Source organism: Myotis yumanensis, unplaced genomic scaffold (genome assembly GCF_028538775.1).
Source record: "Myotis yumanensis isolate MYYU_CA2020_CCGP unplaced genomic scaffold, mMyoYum1.0.hap1 SCAF_10, whole genome shotgun sequence".
Lineage (NCBI taxonomy): Eukaryota > Metazoa > Chordata > Mammalia > Chiroptera > Vespertilionidae > Myotis > Myotis yumanensis.
The window spans coordinates 74,351,746-74,367,712 of record NW_027223761.1 but is presented as its reverse complement, the minus strand read 5'-3'; the positions used below and the strand labels follow the sequence as shown (position 1 = coordinate 74,367,712).

At 38.5% G+C, this 15,967-nt stretch overlaps 1 pseudogene; it reads right to left on the bottom strand.

The window, feature by feature from the left end:
• Positions 1 to 8,837: 8,837 nt before the first annotated feature.
• Positions 8,838 to 15,756, bottom strand: LOC139018513 (caspase-13-like; annotated as a pseudogene).
• Between the last annotated feature and the right edge of the window lie 211 nt (positions 15,757 to 15,967).

The window sequence follows — 15,967 nt, the reverse complement described above, 5'->3', positions numbered from 1 at the left end:
CCTATGTATCCAATACAGGAGCACCCTAATACATAAAGAAAAACTTCTGGAAGATATTAAGGGAGAGACCTACAGCAATACAATTATAGTAGGTGACTTTAATGCTATTGACATCACTGGAGAAATCTTTTAAACAAAAAATCAGCAAAGAAACAACAATCCTAAATGACTCACTAGATCCGATGGAACTAATTGACATCTTCAGAACATTTCACCCCAAAGATAGAGATTATACATTCTTTCCAAGTGAACACCTGATATTTTAAAAAATAGACCACATATTAGGACACAGAAAAATTCTCTTCAAATTCCAGTAGAAATCATATCAAGCATCTGCTCAGATCACAATGGCATTAAATTAGGACTCAGCTACAATAAAAACAATGAAAAAAAATCAAACACTTGGAGACTAAATAGCATGCTATTAAACGATGATTGGGTTACCAAAGAGATCAAAGAAGAAATAAAAAACATCCTGGAAACAAATGACAATGAAAACACAACATTCCAAAACCTATGGGACACAATGAAAGCAGCCCTGAGAAGGAAGATCATAGCTCTACAGGCCTACCTCAAAAAAAAAAAAAAAAAGAAAAAGAAAAAGAAAAAAAAAAAAGAAAAAGTGGTAATATATTATCTAACTCTACACCTAAAAGAATTACAAAGAGAGCTACAAGAAAATCCCAGAGGAAGCAGAAGGAAGGAAATGATAAAAATCAGAGTGGAAATAAATGACATAGAGACCAAAACAAAAAACAAACAAACAAACAAAACATAATATGAAATATCAATAAAACCAAGAGCTGGTTCTTTGGAAGGATAAATAATACTGGTGACCCTCTAGTCAGGCTCACCATGAAACAAAAAGAGAGGACCCAAATAAACAAAATCAGAAATGAAATAGGTAAAGTAACAACTGACCCCACAGACATACAAAGGATTATAAAAAAAAATACTATGAACAACTCTACTCCAACAAACTGGACAATCTAGATGAAATGGACATATTCTTAGAAAAATACGATCTTTCAAACTCAACCAGGAAGAATAAAAAAACCTGAATAGGCCAGTAACTACTGATGAAATTGAAGAAGTAATCAAAAAACTTCCAGCAAACAAAAGCCCTGGTCCAGACAGCTTCACAGGGGAGTTTTACCAAACATTCAAAGAAGAAATAAAATCTATCATTCTCAGACTATTCCAAAAATTCTAGAGCAAGGCACACTTCCAAGCTCTTTCTATGAAACCGAATTACCCTAACCACAAAACCAGTTAAAAATAATACAAAGAAAGATAATTAAAAACTATTATCCCTGATGAACATAGATGCTAAAATCCTCAACAAAATTCTAGTTTCTTAACTTAGCAAATTTTTCTTTAAAAATGAAAACATTTTTGGGGAAAAACAATAACAGAATTTGTTTTCAGCACACTTCTACTTGAATAAATATGAAAATAAGTATTTTGGGATGAGGAAATGATACTAGATAGAACTTTAGATCAACACCTGAGTCTAAAGAGCATCAAAAATGATGTAAGAAAATTGAATGTATGAAAAAAAAATCATAGAAACATATTGTGATGTTTGTAGCATATGTAGAAGAAAAACATGATAACAGTGCAAATGATAAAAAGGGGAAACAAATATATGAAGACAAACTGTAACAGGGTTAAGATGCATCACATAATCTCTACAGCAGCTACTAAAAATAAGTAAATGAACAAAATAATCCAATAGAGGAGCTAAAATGAAGTTATGAAAAATGTTAATAACTTTAGAAGACAGAACAAGGAAGAGGGGACAAAAGACAAATAGAAGAAAGATAGAGCATAGATTTAAACCAAATTATATCCATATTTAATTTAAAATTATCTAAATACCCCAATCAAAAGGCAGGTTGTCAGATAAGATTTAAAAAAGGGAAGAACCAAGTTTATGCTATCTAAAAGAAACCCACTATAAGTATAAACGTTACCTGTGAAAAACGAGTTATTTCATACCATCACGAAAAAAAAAGAATTTCAAAGGCACACGTGTGAACCTTAAATGGAACAGCAAGATTTTATTGTGATTTAAGGGAATGAGCACACCATCGGGGATGTAGAGGGTGGGCAGGCTCTAAAGGAACTGCCAGGAGGCTTTTGTTAATCCTCCATATACCTTGTTGGTTTGGGTAAAGAACAGAGCACCTTTCAAACTATCCAACTCAAAATTCTAACATTTCCCAGGCCTGCCTCAGATCCTTCTCCCAGCAACTTCTAGTGGAGTTTCACTCCCACTATCCAAACCAATTACCTTTCCAATTTTTTTCCCAGGCTAGGCCCCGCCTCTCTTTGTTGTCACCCTGGTTCTCATTGCTCATATCCAAAACTTCCCTTATGTCATCTAGTTTCTACTGCCCACGTGCCCAGCAGAGGAATTTCACTTGCTCCCTCTGGTACCAGGCTTGCAGCAGCCTCCTGGGAGTTTCCCTGTCTGTTCTGAGGATTAAGTCCCCTGGAGTGTGTGAATGAGTCTGTTTATGCTCTTTTCCCAGCAAACTAGATGGAATGCTGCTCAGCCACCTGCTTCAGCTTCACAGTTTATTAAGATTATTTCGTTCCCTTTTACTTTCTTCCTTATATTAATAACTAGCTACCTATGCTGACATAAAGGCACAAGTAGACTAACAGTAAAATAACAAAGAAAGATATACTATGCGGATAATAATCAACAGAAAGATGGAGAGGCTACGTCTGGTGAAGTAGATTTTAGAACAAAGCATGTTACGGACTTTTTCTAAGGACAAAAGTGTCAAATTATCAAGATGAGAAACACTCTTAAATGAGTACACACCCAATGAGAGCTTCAAAATATATGGAACAAGACCCACTAGAACTAAAAAGAGGAACAAACAAATCCAGAGATGTAGTTGGAGATTTCAGCAGTCTTCTTTCAGTAACTGATGGAACATACATTTGGAAACTCAATGAACATATACACTGGACTTGAAAAACTCTCTCAACTAATTTGACCCAATTGATTTTTTTTTTTATGAGGAGGCTCACACTTTCTTTTTTTAATTGCCAATTCTTTTATTTTTATTGAATTTATTGTGGTGACACTGGGTAATAAAGTCATATAGGTTTCAGGTGTACAATTCTATAATACATCATCTATATAATGTATTGTGTGTTCACCACACCAAGTCAAGTTTCCTTCCATCACCATTTATCCCCCTATAACATCTTCTAACTCCCACTGCTATTGCGGACATTGGGGTATCCTCTTTCCTAATTTTCTGAGACTCACACAGGAGGATGAGGGATTTTTATTTGCATGGACTTACATCTGTGTTTCAAAAGTCCCATTTTCCTTAGTCCAGTTAAAGAAGAAGTCTAGCTGGGATTTCAGTAAAGCTAAAAAAGCAAAGCTAGTGTCCAGTTTCTGTTCCATGTTGCTGGGTCCAGTTCAGCATCAGGCTAGTAACAGTAAAGTTCAGTGTGATTTGCAGAATGTATGTACTACCAAAGTCTATCAGTACATTGTGTGTGGGGTCATATGACTGTGGGTCATGTGGACCAATGCCAGGAAGCAGGAGCGAGAGAGCCCCACAAGCCAGGAGTTAAAGTGCAACATGCCAAGAGCAACCTAGAGAGCAAACTCCTTTGTTTAGGGCAGTGGTTCTCAACCTTCTGGCCCTTTAAATACAGTTCCTCATGTTGTGACCCAACCATAAAATCATTTTCTTTGTTACTTCATAACTGTAATGTTGCTACTGTTATGAATCGTAATGTAAATATCTGATATGCAGGATGGTCTTAGGCGACCCCTGTGAAAGGGTTGTTCGACCGCCAAAGGGGTCGCGACCCACAGGTTGAGAACCGCTGGTTTAGGGAATTAAATATCCCAAATTTTATGCCCTTGCAGTGTCATGCCCATCCTTGGCAATGACCTGTTCCCAGGAAACAGTCAAGTACCCTCTTGATGGCACCCTGTCTTTACTGAGCATGTGCCTATTCTCCTCCCTGTCCAGTGCCTTCCCCACATGATCTGGGGATTAGACCAGTGGCTACCTGGGGAGTGTAAAGCTTTAGCTTCCTGGAGAAGCAGCCAAATGACAGGCCTATACTATTTGGTCTTTCCTTTGTTTCTTTCTGGCTATTAATAACTAGGTTAATTACAACAGTATCACAACCACCACACTTTCTCTTTAGTAATCATCATACCTTTGTCTATGACAATAAGGTTTTTTGTTTTTTTATTGCTTAATCCTTTCATCTTTTTTACCAGCCTGCAACCCCTCCTTTTTAGAAACCAGTAGTCTGTTCTCTAATTATGAGTCTGTTTCTACTTTGTTTGTTAGTTTATTTTATCACTAGATTCCATATATGAATGAAATCATAGGGTACTTGTCTTTCTCTAACTGGCTTATTTCACTTAGCATAATGCTCTCCAGGTCCATCCATACTGTCATAAAGGTAAGATCTCTTTATTTTTTTATGTCTGGGTAAGTAGTCCATTGTGTAAATGTACCACAGTTTTGTGTTTCTTTTTTTTTATCCATTTGGGCTGCTTACAAATCTTAGTTATTGTAGGTTACACTGCAATGAACATAAGGGTGCATATATTCTTTTAAGTTAGTGTTTTGAGTTTCTTCAGATATATTCCCAGAAGTGGAATCACTGGCTCATAAAGCAGTTCCATTTTTAATTCTTTGAGGAAACGCCATACTGCTTTCCACAGTGTCTGCACCAATCTGCATTCCCACCAATAGGGTATAAGAGTTCTCTTTTCTCCACATCCTCACCAATACTTGCTTGTTGTGAACCTTATTTTAAAATAAATAAGTGTGTTGTTACATTTACACAACTAAAATAGTTCTATTGCTCAATATAATAAACTTATTTATTCGTGTAAAAAAAGCAAATTTCTTAGTCTATACTTATGGCAAATATTTGGACGGGTTTTGACCAAAGAAAATTCAGTGTGTTAGCTTCAGTACTTAAAAGAGTGACTCATCCAGAATTCTATGCATGAAGTGTAATAGGCTATGAGCTGCCTTGTGTGATAATGTTTGACTCTGGTCTAATGAAAGCACTGTCAACATAAGTAAAGACAGTAGGCTAATGTGTCTCATGTTAGGAGCAGATCAATCCTAGGCATTATCTGCACAGTTAGTCCACCAAACGCCTGGTTTCACTATAGTTAATCATCTCTTCTAAATCAGGCAAATTTCAAGTCACGGAGAGACCCCTCAGAAGAAACCAACTCTTTCAACACCGTGATCTGGGTCTTCCAGCCTCCGAAACTGTGAGAAGTAAATTTTTGTTGTTTGGTTATGGCAGCCTTGGTGAATGAACACACCCATTAACTTGGAATATCCAAGAAACTCTATTTCTGATCCCCACATTTTTTAAAAAAAGAACATTATATGACATATAGTAAACTGGACATATTTAAAGTGAACAACCTGATAAATTTTGACATATAGGTATATGGTCAATCATTGCCACAATTAATATAATAAACATGTCTATCACCCTCAAAAGTGTTCTCATGTCCTTTCTCTCTAAATGCCCCCTCATTTTCAAGCAAGTAATGAATGCTTTTTACACTATATCTGTCATTATAGGTCAGTTTGTATTTAGAATTCCATATAAATAAAATCATAAAATAGGTATAGTTTATTATTTCACCCTTTTATTTTTTCTTTATTGATTAAAGGATTACATATATGTCCTTATCTCCCCATTGCCCCCCCCCCCTCCTGCCTATACCCTCCCCCTTATGTCTGTGTCCACTGGTTATGCTTATATGCATGCATACAAGTGCTTTGGTTGCTCAGCATAATTATTCTTTTAATTCATCCATGAAGATATATGCACTAGCAGTTTATTCCTTTTGATGACTGAGTAATATTCTACAGTATGAACACACCATTAATTATTTGTCCTTTCAACTGTTGATGGATATTTAATTTGTTTCCAGTTTTGAGTTATTACAAATATAGCTGTTATGAATATTCACATTCAAGTACCTAAATGTGACCATATCCTTTCATTTATCTTGGATGGCAGGTGTATGATTTGCTATTTAAGAGCCTATTGAAATATTTTCCAAAATGAATGTGTGTCGAGTAACACTCCCTCCACGTTCTGCGTGGAGTAGGGTTCGGTATCTGAAAGTGGAGCCGCACAACAAATGAAAGAAAAAGACACGAGATAATTTTGCAATATTGGGGGACCAGAAGGGCAAGTCCCGAAGGACTTCCTCTCTGTGCTTAGGTCTCACCAAGCTTTTATTGAACTGGGATGCACTCATAGCATAGCCCTTAGGCAGGTGACCCCATTAACAGGCAGACTAGCCCATCAGCAAGGATTTACATAATAATAAATGGGAATTAAGGGAACTAAGGTGGGGATGCTTCAGCTATTATTACCTAAATTAACTGGGTGGTTCCTAGATTAACTGGGTGGTGCAGTTCTGACCTTTGCTAGGACTTCAAAGGTTACTAGCTTTTGGGGGTCTCTGTTTAAACTCAGCTAATGAAGACAATGAATGGACTCCGGCATCTGTGTCATTTTACATTCCCACCAGCAGTTCATGAGTTTCCGTTCCCAAACACTCCAACATTCAGAGTGTTCATTTTTTTATTTTATTCATTAAAAAGGTATTTATTATTAATCATTTTAGTTGTAATTTGTTATTTTCTCATTACTTATGAACATCTTTGCATATACTAATTTGCTACGAGTTTTGTTGTGTATGTGAAGTGTCTGATCAATTTTTTTGTAGTTTTAGTTTTATTTCTTCTCATATTTGAGTATTGAGAGTTGATTATTTATATATTATGAATTAAAACTTTGTAATAAAGCTTTAAATATTATGAATAAAAGTACTTTTTATATTATGAAGAAAATAAGATCTTTTTGAAAGGGCCGGCGGGGCACGTGGCCCCGCAGGCATCCGGCAGGGAGGATGACGGGCAGCCATGGCCGAGGCAGCGCCTGACCAGATAGGCGCAGGCCCGCGGATGCCCAGAAGGACCCGGGCCGCCCTCCTCGGCCTCCGAGTCACTTTCGGGCCGAGCAGCGGGCGACCCAAGGGCCAGGCGGGGTGGTGGGCGGCCCGCCTCCCGGTGACGCCCACGGCGGCAGGCCTTGCATGGGAGCCGAGTGGCCGGCTTCCCATCCATTAACGGACCTCCATTTTGTATGGAACCATGTGCTCAGCGAAGGCTCCTTCCCCCTCGGAAGGAGCCTCTGCTAGCCACACCCACCATTTCTCTGGACTAACCAATGGTAATCAAGGGAAGTGCACGCCATCGCTATGACCACATCCTGTGTAATGGGTCACCAGCTCGCACCTGGCCAATCGGCGGGGGGCACAGCCCCCTCTCCCGCCCCTACTCCAACCCTCTATGAAACCCCTGGTTCAAGCAGACTGCTCTCTCTTTGCCACCTGCTGCTGCGTCAGTAAGGAAGGTAGAGGAGCTAAGCCCGGGCTTAAAATAAAAGACTCTTTGCTTTTGCATCGGACTGGCTGGCTCCTTGGTGGCTTCTTGGGAATCTTGAAATCTGGGCATAACACTTTTCTTCTAATATATAATTATCCCTTCAATCTCCTAAATATCTTTGTAAAAAGGAGACCAGGTTATTTTTGATGAAGTCAAATTTATTATTTTTAATGGATCATGCTTTTGGCCAATAATTTTATAACCCAAGGTCACAGAAATATTATCTTCTAAGTTTTTCCAGAGGATTTATAATTATAAGTTTTATATTTAGGTCTCAAGTAGGTTTGGGGTTAGTTTATATGATTCTAGGGTAATAATGGTTCACTATTTTTAGCATATGGATATCCAATTGGCCATGTACCATTTGTTGAAAACACTCTATTCTCCCCTGCATTGTTTTAACAATGGTGCCAAAAATCAGTTGGCCATACATGTTTGAATCTATTTCTAGGCTTCAGACTTTTCCCCAAACCGGTTTAATTATATGTTTTTGTGTCAGCCATGCAGAAAATTTGAAAAAAAGAAGTATAATAAACAACAGTATGTTCAACCCCAATTGGATGGTAGCTGTACGATTTGCTAACATTTTCCTGTATATTTTCTTTATTTCTTTAAGTTGTTTTTCTGTGTAACCCTCTCGTAGTCTGGGACCCCTCAGAGGATGTCCACCTGCTGGCTTAGGTCCGCTCACTGGTGGATCGGGCCCAAGCTTGCAGTCAGACATCCCTCTGGCAGCCCGGCAGCCCTCAGGGGATGTCCATTTACCAGCAGGGAGCAGACCTAAGCTGCAGTCGGACATCCTTAATGCTGCTGAGGAGATGGGAGAGGCTCCCACCACCACCGCTTGGCTGGCAGCTATCAGCCTTGCTTGTGGCTGAGCAGAGCTCCCCCTGTGGGAGCACACTGACCACCAGGGGACAGCTCCTGCATTGAGCATCTGCCCCCTGGTGGTCAGTGTGTGTCACAGTTATTCCCAGTCGTTCTACTGTTAGGGTCAGTTTGCACATTACCCTTTTATTATATAGGATAGAGGCCTGGTGCACAGGTGGGGGCCGGCTGGTTTTCCCTGAAGGGTGTCCCGCCCAGGTGGGGGCCGGCTGGTTTTCCCTGAAGGGTGTCCCGGATCAGGGTGAGGGTCCCACTGGGGTGCCTGGCCAGCCTGGGTGAGAGGCTGATGGGTATTTTCAGGCTGGTCACACCCCCTTCAGGGTGAGGGTCCCCACTGGGATGCCTGGCCAGCCTGGGTGAGGGGCTGATGGCTGTTTTCAGGCTGGCCAAGCCCCCCCCAGAGACGGAAGCTCCCAGCCTCTCCTTTTTTTTTTTTATTCTGGGATTTATTTACCTTCTATAATTGAAACTTGGTTGCCTTTTGCAGAGGCTACAGCGGGCCAGGGGAAGCTTGGCTTCTTCCATCACTGGAGCAACCAAGCCTCCTGCTTCCTCCAGCTCTGTGGCCACAGCTGGCTGAAAGCAGGTATCTGGGGTTTATTTACCTTCTATAATTGAAACTTTGTTGCTTTGAGTGGATCTCAGAGCCGCTGCGGCAGGCAGGAAGCTTGGCTTCCTCCATCATTGGGTCAACCAAGCCTCCTGCTCGTTCCAGCTCCGTGGCTGCAGGCCGCCATCTTGGTTGGGTTAATTTGCATATAGTTGCTCTGATTGGCTGGTGGGCGTGGCTTAAGGCATAGCAAAGGTATGGTCAATTTGCATGTTTTTCTTTTATTAGTGTAGATAACTTTAACTTGTCATCTCACAACTGGTGTTACTATTTTTGTTTCAATCATCAAATTTTCCCTTAAAGAGTGTTTTTTAAAAGAAAATGTATACTTAATTGTCCTTGTAGTTACCATTTCCAGTATTTCCATTCTTTTCTGTGGACCTATATTTTCATATGGTATCATTTTCTTCTGCTGACTGACTTCCATTAACATTTCTTATAGTGCAGCTCTGCTGGTGTTGGGATATTTCAGCTTCTGTATGGCTGAAAAGTCTTTACATTGCCTTTGTTTATGAAAAATAATTTTATGTTTACTGGACTTAGAATTTTAGGATGACTTTCTTTGTCTTTCACTACTGTTTTCTAGCATGAATTGTTTCTGATAATTAACCTGCTACACTCTTTACTCTTTTTCTCTACATATAGCTTGTTTCTTTTTTCTCTTCACTTTTTTGCCACTAGTTTAGACTAATATGAGTCTGTTGTATTTACTCTACATTTTTAATACTTGAAGTTTGTTACCCTTCTTTAATCAATAGATTTATAGATTTTATTACATTTGGAGAAAATTTGGCTATTATTTCTTCAAAAATTATTTTGTTCCTTCCCCTTTGGGACTTCTATGTAACATAGGCCTTTTCAATTGATCTCACAGTTCACTGATGCTTTGTTTATGTTTTAATTGTATTTTTGTCGTTTGCTGTGCTTCATCTTGTATAGTTTCTTCAAGTTCGTTATTTTTTATTTTTACAATATCTAATCAGCTAATAATCTAATCAGCTTATTTTTCAGCTTAAACATTCTAGTTTATCTATTTCAAAATACAATTTAGATTTTTTAATATCTTCCATGCCTCTACTTAATTATTAGATATATTTAATATTATTTATTGTTCTTCTTGTCAATCTTAGTATCTGTGCCAGTTATGATTTAGTTTTGATTATTCTGCTGATAGTGTGTTTTATTTTCCTGATTCTTTACATCCCTGGTAATTTTTTTAAAAAAATATATTTTATTGATTTTTCACAGAGAAGAAGGGAGAGGGATAGAGAGTTAGAAACATTGAAGAGAGAGGAACATCAATCAGCTGCCTCTTGCACACCCCTCACTGGGAATATGCCCGCAACCAAGGTACATGCCCTTGACTGGAATTGAACCCAGGACCCTTCAGTCCGCAGGCCGACGCTCTATCCACTGAGCCAAACCAGTCAGGGCATCCCTGGTAATTTTTATTGGATGTCATATATTTGGAAATTTATATTTTCAAGTGCTTTTGTATATATTCTTGGGGACATTTTGATCTTATGTGTTGGTTTTTGATCTGTTGGGAAGAACCAGAGAATTATTTATTTCAGAGTCCTTGATTCCCTACAACTTAGGTAAGACCCTTCTGAGTAGTTTGCAGGCAAATTATGATATTTTTCCAGTCTGGCTAGTGGCCATAGGCACTATTCCTGGCTTTGTATGGGCTCCATAGTATTTTTCCCTGTAGTCCCTTAGAATAGCTATTTCCTCTGACTCAGCAGTTCACACACACACACACACACACACACACACACACACACACACACACACTGAGCATACTCCAGAGTTCTCTCTTTGTGTAGGTCTCTCTTCTTTGGTATTCTGTTCTGTGAACTCTAGCCACCTTGTTCTCCTGGATTGTCAGCTCTCTCTCTTCAATTGTGGGAGTCCACCAGGCTCTGTCTTATTTCTGCCTCCATGTGCAGTAGCCTAGAAACTCACTCAAGATAGTAAGTTGACATGTGTAAGTAAATATTATTCCCTACCACATGTTACCCCCATAGGTCATATTCATTTTCTATAATGTTCTGTACTTAATATTTTTTATCTCATCCTTGTCTCCCATGTTTTTAATATTTTGAATATTAACATATATTAACTTTCTTTGCTACTAGAGCTTAGTACTTTGGAAATAATTACAAAGACAAGGTGTGCTACAGTGTGAATAATATTCTGTCATTTTTATAAAATATGCAGCTGGGTTATTTCTTCTATAAATTCTTTACTTCTATGAATAAATGAATACTGTGACAGATAATATGCTACTTACCATCACAAATATTTTTGTCAGGTGATAATGCCTAGAATATTCTTGAATATAATTTATAAGTTGTTTGATGAAGAGAGAACCACTTGCTCTTCTCTAAGAAACATTATCTGTGGATAAAGGAAATGCTAAATTTTGAGTTGTAGCCTTCATCCTTACAAAGAGGTAATAAATTGTAAATACCTCCAGACAGACCTATACATGTAGGAAAAATAAAGACTTAGATTTCTGGGCTTGGCTTTATATACAAAGTGACATGGTGGACTTAGATTGAACCATAAATGACATCATGCAAGGGTTATAGCATGAGAAAATAGAGTTCCAGAACCACAGTTCTATGCTTCAAAATCTGAAATCAATATGTTTAGATCTTATTTCCCAGCAAATATTTTCTCACTTAATCTTAATTTTTTTTAAGGCCTACGAGCTGCAAATTGAAGACACAATTATTGAACCCACATCTGTCTGGCTCAGAAGATGCTTCAATACTACACCATGAATGCCCTCTTCCAATAAAGGGCCAGCCAGCAGGAAACCCAAGGATGCTCTCTCTTAGTTAATACTGGATGATTCAATTCCTAGGTCAGTCATGCAGGGGCAGACACAGCTTTTGCTAAGATGTCTGTATTCTGATATTTCAGTAGGCCATGCCTGGGCACAAAAGTCTACATGTTTCTGACTCTGGAGGGGTCCAAATGTTTAAATAATATAGTTTTTATATTGTTTTTTTGTTGAGTTTGCTAAAATAGCATAAACTTTATACTCAAATGAACTTGGGTTCATATCTGAGTCCTACTAGTGTTTGTTCAGGCAATTGTTATGATTTTTGTGAGCTTTAGATTCCTTTTTTTTTGGGTGAATGAAATAATAATATTTAGCTGATAGAGATGTGCTAGAACATATCTATGTCTATATCTATCTCTATCTATATCATCTATATAATATATAAATATATATAATCGAATCTATAGATATAGATATATAGATATACATATTTTAATAAATTAAATAAAACATATTAAATAAGACTAAGATTTTGCTTCAACATTTTAGAAATTCTATCTGCCTTTGTACAGGCCTGAGAATTCTCTTCTTTCTACTTATACTATCTTCTTTTTTAAACTATACCACCTTAAATATGATGATTTTGGGAATTCCTTTTTTAAAATAATTTCTTTTATTGTCTAAAGTTTTACATATGTCTCTTTTTTCCCCAATTGACCACCGCCCCCCCCCCAGCCATTCCCACCCTGGGCAAGCCCCCACTGCCCAAGTGTCTGTGTCCATTGGTTATGCTCATATGCATGCATACACGTCCTTTGGTTGCTCTCTAAACACCCCCCATCCCTTGCCCTTCAATTATGTTGATCATTACATCCCATGTATGAGTGAGATCATGTGATAATTATCTTTCTCCGACTGGCTTATTTCACTTAGCATAATGCTCTCCAGTTCCATCCATGCCATTGCAAATGGTAAGAGTTCCTTCTTTTTCACAGCAGCATAGTATTCCATCGTGTAGATGTACCACAGTTTTCTAATCTATTCATCTACTGATGGGCACTTAGGCTGTTTCCAGATCTTAGCTATGGTGAACTGTGCTGCTATGAACATATAGGTGCATATATCCTTTCTGATTGGTGTTTCTGGTTTCTTGGGATATATTCCTAGAAGCGGGATCACAGGGTCAAGTGGAAGTTCCATTTTTAGTTTTCTGAGGAAACTCCATACTGTCTTCCATAGTGGCTGCACCAGTCTGCGTTCCCACCAGCAGTGCACGAGGATTCCTTTTTCTCCACATCCTCACCAGCACTTGTCGTTTGTTGGTGATAGCCATTCTGACAGGTGTGAGATGGTATCTCGTTGTTTTGATTTTCATCTCTCAGATGATTATTGACTTTGAGCATGTTTTCATATGTCTCTGGGCCTTCTGTATGTCCTCTTTCAAAAAATATCTATTTAGATCCTTTGCCCATTTTTTGATTGGATCATTTATCTTCCTTTTGTTATAAATGTAAGACAGAAAACCATAAAAATCCTGTAAGACTCCATAGGCAGCAAAACAGCAGACATATGTCGTAGCAATATCTTTAAAAAATATATATTTTATTGATTTTTTACAGAGAAGAAGGGAAAGGGATAGAGAGTTAGAAACATTGATGAGAGAGATCGACCAGCTGCCTTCTGCATGCCCCCCACTGGGGATGTGCCCGCAACCAAGGTACATGTCCTTGACCGGAATCGAACCTGGGACCGTTCAGTCCGCAGGCCAACACTCTATCCACTGAGCCAAACCGCTTAGGCTTGTAGCAATATCTTTACAGACACAGCTCCTAAGGCAATGGAGACTAAGGAGAAAATAAACAAATGGGACTACACCAAAATAAAAAGGTTCTGCACAGCAAAAGAAACCATCAACAAAACAAGAAAGCCCACTGAATGGGAGAACATATTTGCCAATGATATTTTAGATAAGGGTTTAATCTCCAAATTTTACAGAGAATTAATTCTCTAAACCTCATTACTACCCCACATTGCAATATCACTTTACCATGTGCTGCTAATATTTTAATGATCTTTTAACAGCATTTTATAGCTCAATTTCTTGTTTTCCAAACTAGAAAATATGCTTTCTGCAAAGGAATGCACACCCTCTTTTCCTTCTAATACTTTCTTCAGCAGTGAAAACAATGCTATTTTGCACAATAGACTCACTACATCAATATTGCTGTGTGCCTACTGACTGATCACTTATAGGATATGCAATACTAGCATCTGGGTGGATGTAGAATCTGAGGGAGACTGGACAGCCTTAGGAAGCTATGAAAGAAGGCTTCAGAAACTTCTATGGGTTCTTCTTTCCTTTATAAATTCCCCCCAAAGACTTTTAGCCTGTGTTCTTGCCTGGAATATTGAGCCAAATTATGATGGCAGGCAGTCCTCATCCCTACGAAACTTTGCCTACAAATGAAAGACACATAATGGTGTTGAGGAGCAGAAACCAACGAAATCCTTCTCCACATGGGTCTTGTGGACACCATCATCCTTCAAGTCCTCTGGACACTCTGCAGAGCTGTCTGCTGAGGCCACTGGAGAGTCACTGACCCACACCTCCCCAGGGTTTGCTGAGGGGACACCACCTGTTATATTCCTCACTGCTAAGCCGATGCTAGCAATCCTTTGACAACTAAATAAATAGGATGCCCTTAATGAAGGTGTTCTAATTAATTGGGCACACACACACACACACACACACACACACACGGTAAAGGCCTAACACAACATTATCTCTACTCCCATTTAACAGGATGTCAATAAATAGCAACTACCATTTAGACCTGAAATGTACCGATTGATCAGGGAGCGTAATGGTGCTATAAAACACTATTGACTATTCCTAAGTAACCAGTTTTTGGTTTAATGACAGTAAAATAACATTGCAATGTCAAGGAAGGAAATATCTGCTTAATTCAATAACAGACATAGGATTCTAAAACACATTTTTCCTTTCCTTTCCCATTGCTACTTATCCCTTCTAAGCCATTCCCCAAGTGATATAAATATATTAACGTGATATAAGTATCACTTTAAAGTTTGAATTAAAATATAAGAGAATTGTCAAAATTACTTGTTTTTTTTTGTTAATTGAGGTTTTACATACAGTAAAATTCACTTTTAATTGAGTTTATTGTGGTAACTTGGTTCACAAAACCATGCAGGTTTCAAGTGGACAACTCAACAAAACGTCATTAGCACATTGCATTGTGCTCCCATCGCCCCAAGCAAAGTCTCTTTGCCCACCTCCACCTACCCCACCCCCCTTTCTCTCTGACCATCACTGCACTATTGTCTGTATCTATGCGTTATATAATATTTTTATTTTTTTCTTAATCACTTCACCTTCTTTCATCCATCCAGAGCTAACAAAATTTTGATTCATAAATGTTGAAATTGAAGTTATTTATATGTTACAATTTTAATAGTCCCACATAAAGACAATTTAGAGTTAGCATTAATATCATCATCACTTGCTATGGTCCACTGAGAATGAATAGCATCTATATTTACTTGTATATCAATTTCTCCGTTGTTGTCACTAGGTATTCTTCCCAAAGAAGTATATTAGGTATAATTGCAAGTAAGGTGGGTTCAGGGTTATTTTCACTAGATATAAAACACCCAGTCAAACCGTGCAGGATACACACCTCCCTGACCTCTCTACCCCATCAGAACTCACCACCTCTGCAGGCCTGGACAATGATGACCTTGGGCTTGTCCTTTAGATGGCAGCAGTTGCAATTGTTGAAAATCTGGAATATGGTGTCATAAGGTTGCACATCTGGATTTTTATCGCTATGCTGAGTCCCACAGATTGTATCCCAGAGGCCATGAGACACAAACAGCAAGAATGTACTATCTGAGGTCCTGTTCTCTGGACAAGTGACAAATCTCCTTAGCACTAACTTCATGGCCTGAGGAGAGTAAATCTTTAAACATCAGCTCATAATACCTGCCCTTTTTACCACTGATGGTTTGTGGAATAGAAAGAATAAGTGGCGACTGCCTTGCACTTTCCAGTGATCAATTTATGGAAGGTACTCAGAAGTGGCCATTGTTATTGTTATTTTGCTGTTATTGCTGTTAATGTCATAGTTACTAGAATATGTCTGCCAAATGTTT